The 10,612-nt window shown below is 44.8% G+C and overlaps 1 long non-coding RNA gene across 2 annotated transcripts; it reads right to left on the bottom strand.

The window, feature by feature from the left end:
- Positions 1-7,163: 7,163 nt before the first annotated feature.
- Positions 7,164-8,552, bottom strand: LOC127918059 (uncharacterized). Of its 2 annotated transcripts, none has more exons than XR_008098630.1 (3): positions 8,430-8,552; positions 7,455-7,494; positions 7,164-7,179 (listed from the first exon to the last, which is right to left on the bottom strand). It is a non-coding gene; the product is annotated as an uncharacterized LOC127918059 (long non-coding RNA). The 2 variants fall into 2 exon arrangements; XR_008098629.1 differs by lacking the exon at positions 7,164-7,179 and adding an exon at positions 7,219-7,234.
- Positions 8,553-10,612: the final 2,060 nt, after the last annotated feature.

Here is a 10,612-nt window from a genome sequence, read left to right as displayed (position 1 = left end):
CATTGACTCTGTACCGGTACCCCCTGTATATAGCCTCCACATTGACTCTGTACCAGTACCCCATGTATATAGCCTCCACATTGACTCTGTACCAGTACCCCTGTATATAGCCTCCACATTGACTTTACATTTACATTTACATTTACTCAGACCCTTATATAGCCTCCACATTGACTCTGTACCATACACCTGTATATAGCCTCCACATTGACTCTGTATCTACATCTTGTTGTATATAGCCTCCACATTGACTCTGTACCCCCTTACCTCCACATTGACTCTGTACCAGTACCCCTGTATATAGCCTCCACATTGACTCTGTACCGGTACCCCCTGTATATAGCCTCCACATTGACTCTGTACCAGTACCCCTGTATATAGCCTCCACATTGACTCTGTACACCCCTGTATATAGCCTCCACATTGACTCTGTACCGTACCCCCTGTATATAGCCTGACAGGACTCTGTACCGGTACCCATGTATATAGCCTCCACATTGACTCTGTACCTACCTCCTGTATATAGCCTCCACATTGACTCTGTACCAGTACCCCCTGGGTATAGCCTCCACATTGACTCTGTACCGGTACCCCCTGTATATAGCCTCCACATTGACTCTGTACCGGTACCCCCTGTATATAGCCTCCACATTGACTCTGTACCGGTACACCTGTTGTATTGTTTAAGATCTACACCTGTTGTATAGTTTAAGGTTGACACCTGTTGTATTGTTTAAGGTGTGACAGGGAGGGTAACAACATGGTGGATAGATACGGCTGCTGTCCTATCAGAGAACATCTAGTGTGACAGGACAGGGAGGGTAACAACATGGTGGATAGATACGGCTGCTGTCCTATCAGAGAACATCTAGTGTGACAGGACAGGGAGGGTAACAACATGGTGGATAGATACGGCTGCTGTCCTATCAGAGAACATCTAGTGTGACAGGACAGGGAGGGTAACAACATGGTGGATAGATACGGCTGCTGTCCTATCAGAGAACATCTAGTGTGACAGGACAGGGAGGGTAACAACATGGTGGATAGATACGGCTGCTGTCCTATCAGAGAACATCTAGTGTGACAGGACAGGGAGGGTAACAACATGGTGGATAGATACGGCTGCTGTCCTATCAGAGAACATCTAGTGTGACAGGGAGGGTAACAACATGATGGATAGATACGGCTGCTGTCCTATCAGAGAACATCTAGTGTGACAGGACAGGGAGGGTAACAACATGGTGGATAGATACGGCTGCTGTCCTATCAGAGAACATCTAGTGTGACAGGACAGGGAGGGTAACAACATGGTGGATAGATACGGCTGCTGTCCTATCAGAGAACATCTAGTGTGACAGGACAGGGAGGGTAACAACATGGTGGATAGATACGGCTGCTGTCCTATCAGAGAACATCTAGTGTGACAGGACAGGGAGGGTAACAACATGGTGGATAGATACGGCTGCTGTCCTATCAGAGAACATCTAGTGTGACAGGACAGGGAGGGTAACAACATGGTGGATAGATACGGCTGCTGTCCTATCAGAGAACATCTAGTGTGACATCTAGTGACAGGAGGGTAACAACATGGTGGATAGATACGGCTGCTGTCCTATCAGAGAACATCTAGTGTGACAGGAACAGGTGAGGGTAACAACATGGTGGATAGATACGGCTGCTGTCCTATCAGAGAACATCTAGTGTGACAGGGAGGGTAACAACATGGTGGATAGATACGGCTGCTGTCCTATCAGAGAACATCTAGTGTGACAGGACAGGGAGGGTAACAACATGGTGGATAGATACGGCTGCTGTCCTATCAGAGAACATCTAGTGTGACAGGACAGGGAGGGTAACAACATGGTGGATAGATACGGCTGCTGTCCTATCAGAGAACATCTAGTGTGACAGGACAGGGAGGGTAACAACATGGTGGATAGATACGGCTGCTGTCCTATCAGAGAACATCTAGTGTGACAGGACAGGGAGGGTAACAACATGGTGGATAGATACGGCTGCTGTCCTATCAGAGAACATCTAGTGTGACAGGACAAGGAGGGTAACAACATGGTGGATAGATACGGCTGCTGTCCTATCAGAGAACATCTAGTGTGACAGGACAGGGAGGGTAACAACATGGTGGATAGATACGGCTGCTGTCCTATCAGAGAACATCTAGTGTGACAGGACAGGGAGGGTAACAACATGGTGGATAGATACGGCTGCTGTCCTATCAGAGAACATCTAGTGTGACAGGACAGGGAGGGTAACAACATGGTGGATAGATACGGCTGCTGTCCTATCAGAGAACATCTAGTGTGACAGGGAGGGTAACAACATGGTGGATAGATACGGCTGCTGTCCTATCAGAGAACATCTAGTATGACAGGACAGGGAGGGTAACAACATGATGGATAGATACGGCTGCTGTCCTATCAGAGAACATCTAGTGTGACAGGACAGGGAGGGTAACAACATGGTGGATAGATACGGCTGCTGTCCTATCAGAGAACATCTAGTGTGACAGGACAGGGAGGGTAACAACATGGTGGATAGATACGGCTGCTGTCCTATCAGAGAACATCTAGTGTGACAGGACAGGGAGGGTAACAACATGGTGGATAGATACGGCTGCTGTCCTATCAGAGAACATCTAGTGTGACAGGACAGGGAGGGTAACAACATGGTGGATAGATACGGCTGCTGTCATATTTCATAACCACCAAGGATGGAGGGGTGGATGGAGTAAAGGTGGAGGAGAGGCACCAAGGAAGCCAGTCTGACAGCCTGTTTGGGCGAGGCAGAGGGAGGGATGGAGAGAAGGAGGAGGATGAGAGAAGTCTGTCTGTTTGGGGCGAGGTTAGAAGCATGGATAGATGGATAGATGGATGGAGGGAGGGGTCTGTCTGTTTGGGCGAGGTCAGCTCCAGTCCCCTGCTGGTATTCAGCCAGCTATCTCCTAGGCAACTGACATGAGCCACAAATAGAACACCACCACACTGAATCCCTACGCCGCACCGGGCTACACCAGACCTACACACTCAGATCATTCCACCGTGACAGATAACGCCTGGCAATGACACAGAGACCGGTCCACATCCGCCACACCTAACACATTACATCATCACTCATTCATCAACATGACGGCCTTCTAAAGTCCTTCCTTCAGAGGCGGGGAGGGGGGATGGGGTGAGGTGGGGAGGGGGATGGGGTGGGGTGGGGTGGGGTGGGGAGGGGGTGAGGTGGGGAGGGGGGTGAGGTGGGGTGGGGGGATGGGATGGGGTGGGGTGGGGTGGGGTGGGGGATGGGGTGAGGTGGGGTGGGGAGGGGGGTGAGGTGGGGAGGGGGTGAGGCGGGGAGGGGGATGGGGTGGGGTGGGGAGGGGGATGGGGTGGGGTGGGGTGGGGTGGGGAGGGGGTGAGGTGGGGAGGGGGATGGGGTGAGGTGGGGAGGGGGGATGGGGTGGGGTGGGGTGGGGAGGGGGTGAGGTGGGGGGGGGGTGAGGCGGGGAGGGGGATGGGGTGGGGTGGGGTGGGGAGGGGGATGGGGTGGGGTGGGGTGGGGTGGGGAGGGGGTGAGGTGGGGAGGGGGGGTGGGGTGGGGGTGGGGTGGGGTGGGGAGGGGGTGAGGCGGGGAGGGGATGGGGTGAGGTGGGGAGGGGGTGGGGTGGGGTGGGGTGGGGAGGGGGGTGAGGTGGGGAGGGGGTGAGGCGGGGTGAGGCGGGGAGGGGGTGAGGCGGGGTGAGGTGGGGAGGGGGGGGAGTGAGGCGGGGTGAGGTGGGGAGGGGGTGAGGCGTGGGGAGGCGGGGTGAGGCGGGGAGGGGGTGAGGCGGGGTGAGGTGGGGAGGGGGTGAGGCGGGGTGTGAGGCGGGGTGGGGGGGGTGAGGCGGGGTGAGGGGTGAGGCGGGACGAGGCGGGACGAGGCGGGAGGGGGTGAGGCGGGACAAGGCGGGGCGGGAAGGGGGGTGAGGCGGGACAAGGCGGGGCGGGAAGGGGGGTGAGGCGGGACAAGGCGGGGCGGGAAGGGGGGTGGGGGGGGTGAGGTGTAGAGGGGGTGAGGTGGGGGCGAGGCGAGGCGGGGAGGAGGGGTGAGGCAGGGAGGGGGGGTGAGGTGGGGATATGTCTATCTATCCATCCATCCATCCACTGAGATGGAAACATCAGCCTCTTCTCAGCAGTAACCAACACAACACCCACTCAACATCTGTTCTGTCTCCGATGTGAACATGTCAGTCTAATGAAACTCTAGCTGCCTTCACAATGAATACAGGTCAGTAGATGGAGAGATATAACCCCATTCTGTAAATCTATCAACAACATCAAATCACTGGTCACTTTAGCTTGGAATCACTGGCCCCTTTAATAATGGAACACTAGTCACTTTAATAATGGAACACTGGTCACTTTAATAATGGAACACTAGTCACTTTAATAATGGAACACTAGTCACTATAATAATGGAACACTAGTCACTTTAATAATGGAACACTGGTCACTTTAATAATAGAACACTAGTCACTTTAATAATGGAACACTGGTCACTTTAATAATGGAACACTGGTCACTTTAATAATGGAACACTAGTCACTATAATAATGGAACACTAGTCACTTTAATGGAACACTGGTCACTTTACTAATGGAACACTAGTCACTTTACTAATGGAACACTAGTCACTTTAATAATGGAACACTAGTCACTTTAATAATGGAACACTAGTCACTTTACTAATGGAACACTAGTCACTTTAATGGAACACTGGTCACTTTACTAATGGAACACTAGTCACTTTACTAATGGAACACTAGTCACTTTAATAATGGAACACTAGTCACTTTAATAATGGAACACTAGTCACTTTAATAATGGAACACTAGTCACTTTACTAATGGAACACTAGTCACTTTAATAATGGAACACTAGTCACTTTAATAATGGAACACTAGTCACTTTAATAATGGAACACTAGTCACTTTACTAATGGAACACTAGTCACTTTAATAATGGAACACTGGTCACTTTAATAATGGAACACTAGTCACTTTCATAATGGAACACTGGTCACTTTAATAATGGAACACTAGTCACTTTAATAATGGAATTCTGGCCCCTTTAATAATGGAACACTAGTCACTTTAATAATGGAACACTAGTCACTTTAATAATGGAACACTTGTCACTTTAATAATGGAACACTAGTCACTATAATAATGGAACACTAGTCACTATAATAATGGAACACTAGTCACTTTAATAATGGAACACTGGTCACTTTAATAATGGAACACTAGTCACTTTAATAATGGAACACTAGTCACTATAATAATGGAACACTAGTCACTTTAATAATGGAACACTGGTCACTTTAATAATGGAACACTGGTCACTTTAATAATGGAACATTAGCCACTTTAATAGTGTTTACATATTTTGCATTACTCATCACACATATATATACTGTATTCTATCCTATTCTACTGTGTCTTAGTCTATGCTGCTCTGACATTGCTCACCAAATATGTATATATTCTTTATTACTTTATCCATTACTTTACTTTAGATATTACTGTTGGAGCAGGTATGTGACCAATAGATATTACTTTATTACTTTATCCATTATTTACTTTAGATATGTTGGAGCAGGTATGTGACCAATATATTACTGTACTGTTGGAGCAGGTATGTGACCAATAGATATTACTGTACTGTTGGAGCAGGTATGTGACCAATAGATATTACTGTTGACCAATATATATTACTGTACTGTTGGAGCAGGTATGTGACCAATATATATTACTGTACTGTTGGAGCAGGTATGTGACCAATAGATATTACTGTACTGTTGGAGCAGGTATGTGACCAATAGATATTACTGTACTGTTGGAGCAGGTATGTGACCAATAGATATTACTGTTGGAGCAGGTATGTGACCAATAGATATTACTGTACTGTTGGAGCAGGTATGTGATCCTCTATGATGTGATGTGATCCTCTATGATGTGAACCTCTATGATGTGATCCTCTATGATGTGAACCTCTATGATGTGATCCTCTATGATGTGAACCTCTATGATGTGATCCTCTATGATGTGAACCTCTATGATGTGATGTGATCCTCTATGATGTGATGTGATCCTCTATGATGTGATTCTCTATGATGTGATCCTCTATGATGTGATCCTCTATGATGTGATCCTCTATGATGTGATCCTCTATGATGTGATTCTCTATGATGTGATCCTCTATGATGTGATCCTCTATGATGTGATCCTCTATAATGTGATTCTCTATGATGTGATCCTCTATGATGTGATCCTCTATAATGTGATCCTCTATGATGTGATGTGATCCTCTATGATGTGATGTGAACCTCTATGATGTGATTCTCTATAATGTGATCCTCTATGATGTGATGTGATCCTCTATAATGTGATGTGATCCTCTATGATGTGATGTGATCCTCTATGATGTGATCCTCTATGATGTGATCCTCTATGATGTGATCCTCTATGATGTGATCCTCTATGATGTGATGTGATCCTCTATGATGTGATGTGAACCTCTATGATGTGATGTGATCCTCTATGATGTGATGTGATCCTCTATGATGTGATGTGATCCTCTATGATGTGATGTGATCCTCTATGATGTGATCCTCTATGATGTGATCCTCTATGATGTGATGTGATCCTCTATAATGTGATGTGATCCTCTATAATGTGATCCTCTATGATGTGATGTGATCCTCTATGATGTGATGTGATCCTCTATGATGTGATCCTCTATGATGTGATCCTCTATGATGTGATGTGATCCTCTATGATGTGATGTGATCCTCTATGATGTGATCCTCTATAATGTGATCCTCTATGATGTGATGTGATCCTCTATGATGTGATGTGATCCTCTATAATGTGATTCTCTATGATGTGATCCTCTATGATGTGATGTGATCCTCTATGATGTGATCCTCTATAATGTGATTCTCTATGATGTGATCCTCTATGATGTGATGTGATCCTCTATGATGTGATGTGATCCTCTATGATGTGATTCTCTATAATGTGATCCTCTATGATGTGATGTGATCCTCTATGATGTGATCCTCTATGATGTGATGTGATCCTCTATGATGTGATGTGATCCTCTATGATGTGATCCTCTATGATGTGATGTGATCCTCTATGATGTGATGTGATCCTCTATGATGTGATCCTCTATGATGTGATGTGATCCTCTATGATGTGATGTGATCCTCTATGATGTGATGTGATCCTCTATGATGTGATGTGATCCTCTATGATGTGATGTGATTCTCTATGATGTGATCCTCTATGATGTGATTCTCTATGATGTGATGTGATCCTCTATAATGTGATCCTCTATGATGTGATGTGATCCTCTATGATGTGATCCTCTATGATGTGATGTGATCCTCTATGATATGATTTGAACCTCTATGATGTGATGTGAACCTCTATGATGTGATGTGATCCTCTATAATGTGATCCTCTATGATGTGATGTGATCCTCTATGATGTGATCCTCTATGATGTGATGTGATCCTCTATGATGTGATGTGATCCTCTATGATGTGATGTGATCCTCTATGATGTGATCCTCTATGATGTGATGTGATCCTCTATGATGTAATGTGATCCTCTATGATGTGATCCTCTATGATGTGATGTGATCCTCTATGATGTGATGTGAACCTCTATGATGTGATCCTCTATGATGTGATGTGATCCTCTATGATGTGATCCTCTATGATGTGATGTGATTCTCTATGATGTGATGTGATCCTCTATGATGTGATCCTCTATGATGTGATCCTCTATGATGTGATCCTCTATGATGTGATCCTCTATGATGTGATGTGATTCTCTATGATGTGATCCTCTATGATGTGATGTGATCCTCTATGATGTGATGTGATCCTCTATGATGTGATGTGATCCTCTATGATGTGATGTGATCCTCTATGATGTGATGTGATCCTCTATGATGTGATCCTCTATGATGTGATGTGATCCTCTATGATGTGATGTGATCCTCTATGATGTGATCCTCTATGATGTGATGTGATCCTCTATGATGTGATGTGATCCTCTATGATGTGATCCTCTATGATGTGATGTGATCCTCTATGATGTGATGTGATCCTCTATGATGTGATGTGATCCTCTATGATGTGATGTGATCCTCTATGATGTGATGTGATCCTCTATGATGTGATGTGATCCTCTATGATGTGATCCTCTATGATGTGATGTGATCCTCTATGATGTGATGTGATCCTCTATGATGTGATCCTCTATGATGTGATGTGATCCTCTATGATGTGATGTGATCCTCTATGATGTGATCCTCTATGATGTGATGTGATCCTCTATGATGTGATGTGATCCTCTATGATGTGATGTGAACCTCTATGATGTGATGTGATCCTCTATGATGTGATGTGATCCTCTATGATGTGATCCTCTATGATGTGATGTGATCCTCTATGATGTGATGTGATCCTCTATGATGTGATGTGATCCTCTATGATGTGATGTGAACCTCTATGATGTGATCCTCTATGATGTGATCCTCTATGATGTGATGTGAACCTCTATGATGTGATGTGATCCTCTATGATGTGATCCTCTATGATGTGATGTGATCCTCTATGATGTGATCCTCTATGATGTGATGTGATCCTCTATGATGTGATGTGATCCTCTATGATGTGATCCTCTATGATGTGATGTGATCCTCTATGATGTGATCCTCTATGATGTGATGTGATCCTCTATGATGTGATTTGAACCTCTATGATGTGATGTGATCCTCTATGATGTGATCCTCTATGATGTGATGTGATCCTCTATGATGTGATTTGAACCTCTATGATGTGATCCTCTATGATGTGATGTGATCCTCTATGATGTGATGTGATCCTCTATGATGTGATCCTCTATGATGTGATGTGATCCTCTATGATGTGATGTGATCCTCTATGATGTGATGTGATCCTCTATGATGTGATCCTCTATGATGTGATGTGATCCTCTATGATGTGATGTGATCCTCTATGATGTGATCCTCTATGATGTGATGTGATCCTCTATGATGTGATCCTCTATGATGTGATGTGATCCTCTATGATGTGATGTGATCCTCTATGATGTGATGTGATCCTCTATGATGTGATGTGATCCTCTATGATGTGATCCTCTATGATGTGATGTGATCCTCTATGATGTGATCCTCTATGATGTGATGTGATCCTCTATGATGTGATGTGATCCTCTATGATGTGATCCTCTATAATGTGATCCTCTATGATGTGATCCTCTATGATGTGATGTGAACCTCTATGATGTGATCCTCTATGATGTGATCCTCTATGATGTGATGTGATCCTCTATGATGTGATGTGATCCTCTATGATGTGATCCTCTATGATGTGATGTGATCCTCTATGATGTGATTCTCTATGACGTGATTCTCTATGATGTGATGTGAACCTCTATGATGTGATTCTCTATAATGTGATTCTCTATAATGTGATTCTCTATAATGTGATTCTCTATAATGTGATTCTCTATAATGTGATTCTCTATAATGTGATTCTCTATAATGTGAACCTCTATGATGTGATGTGAACCTCTATGATGTGATTTTGTGACAAATTGCAAGGACAATACCAGGAGGACAAGAGTCCAGACATCTTTTTCAGTCAGAGAGGGAACTGACTGTTATAAACCTAACCTAGTCAGAGAGGGAACTGACTGTTATAAACCTAACCTAGTCAGAGAGGGAACTGAGTACTGTTATAAACCTCACCTAGTCAGAGAGGGAACTGACTGTTATAAACCTAACCTAGTCAGAGAGGGAACTGAGTACTGACATAAACCTAACCTAGTCAGAGAGGGAACTGAGTACTGTCATAAACCTAACCTAGTCAGAGAGGGAACTGACTACTGATATAAACCTAACCTAGTCAGAGAGGGAACTGAGTACTGTTATAAACCTAACCTAGTCAGAGAGGGAACTGACTGTTATAAACCTAACCTAGTCAGAGAGGGAACTGAGTACTGACATAAACCTAACCTAGTCAGAGAGGGAACTGACTGTTATAAACCTAACCTAGTCAGAGAGGGAACTGACTACTGTTATAAACCTCACCTAGTCAGAGAGGGAACTGAGTACTGACATAAACCTAACCTAGTCAGAGAGGGAACTGACTGTTATAAACCTAACCTAGTCAGAGAGGGAACTGACTGTTATTAACCTCACCTAGTCAGAGAGGGAACTGACTACTGTTATAAACCTCACCTAGTCAGAGAGGGAACTGAGTACTGACATAAACCTAACCTAGTCAGAGAGTGAACTGACTGTCATAAACCTAACCTAGTCAGAGAGGGAACTGAGTACTGATATAAACCTCACCTAGTCAGAGAGGGAACTGAGTACTGTTATAAACCTAACCTAGTCAGAGAGGGAACTGACTACTGTCATAAACCTAACCTAGTCAGAGAGGGAACTGAGTACTGACATAAACCTAACCTAGTCAGAGAGGGAACTGAGTACTGACATAAACCTAACCTAGTCAGAGAGGGAAC

The sequence above is a fragment of the Oncorhynchus keta genome, unplaced genomic scaffold, assembly GCF_023373465.1.
Source record: "Oncorhynchus keta strain PuntledgeMale-10-30-2019 unplaced genomic scaffold, Oket_V2 Un_contig_12993_pilon_pilon, whole genome shotgun sequence".
In the NCBI taxonomy this organism is placed as follows: domain Eukaryota; kingdom Metazoa; phylum Chordata; class Actinopteri; order Salmoniformes; family Salmonidae; genus Oncorhynchus; species Oncorhynchus keta.
Note: the sequence above shows the minus strand (reverse complement) of the source record. Positions and strands in the feature narration are given on the sequence as shown.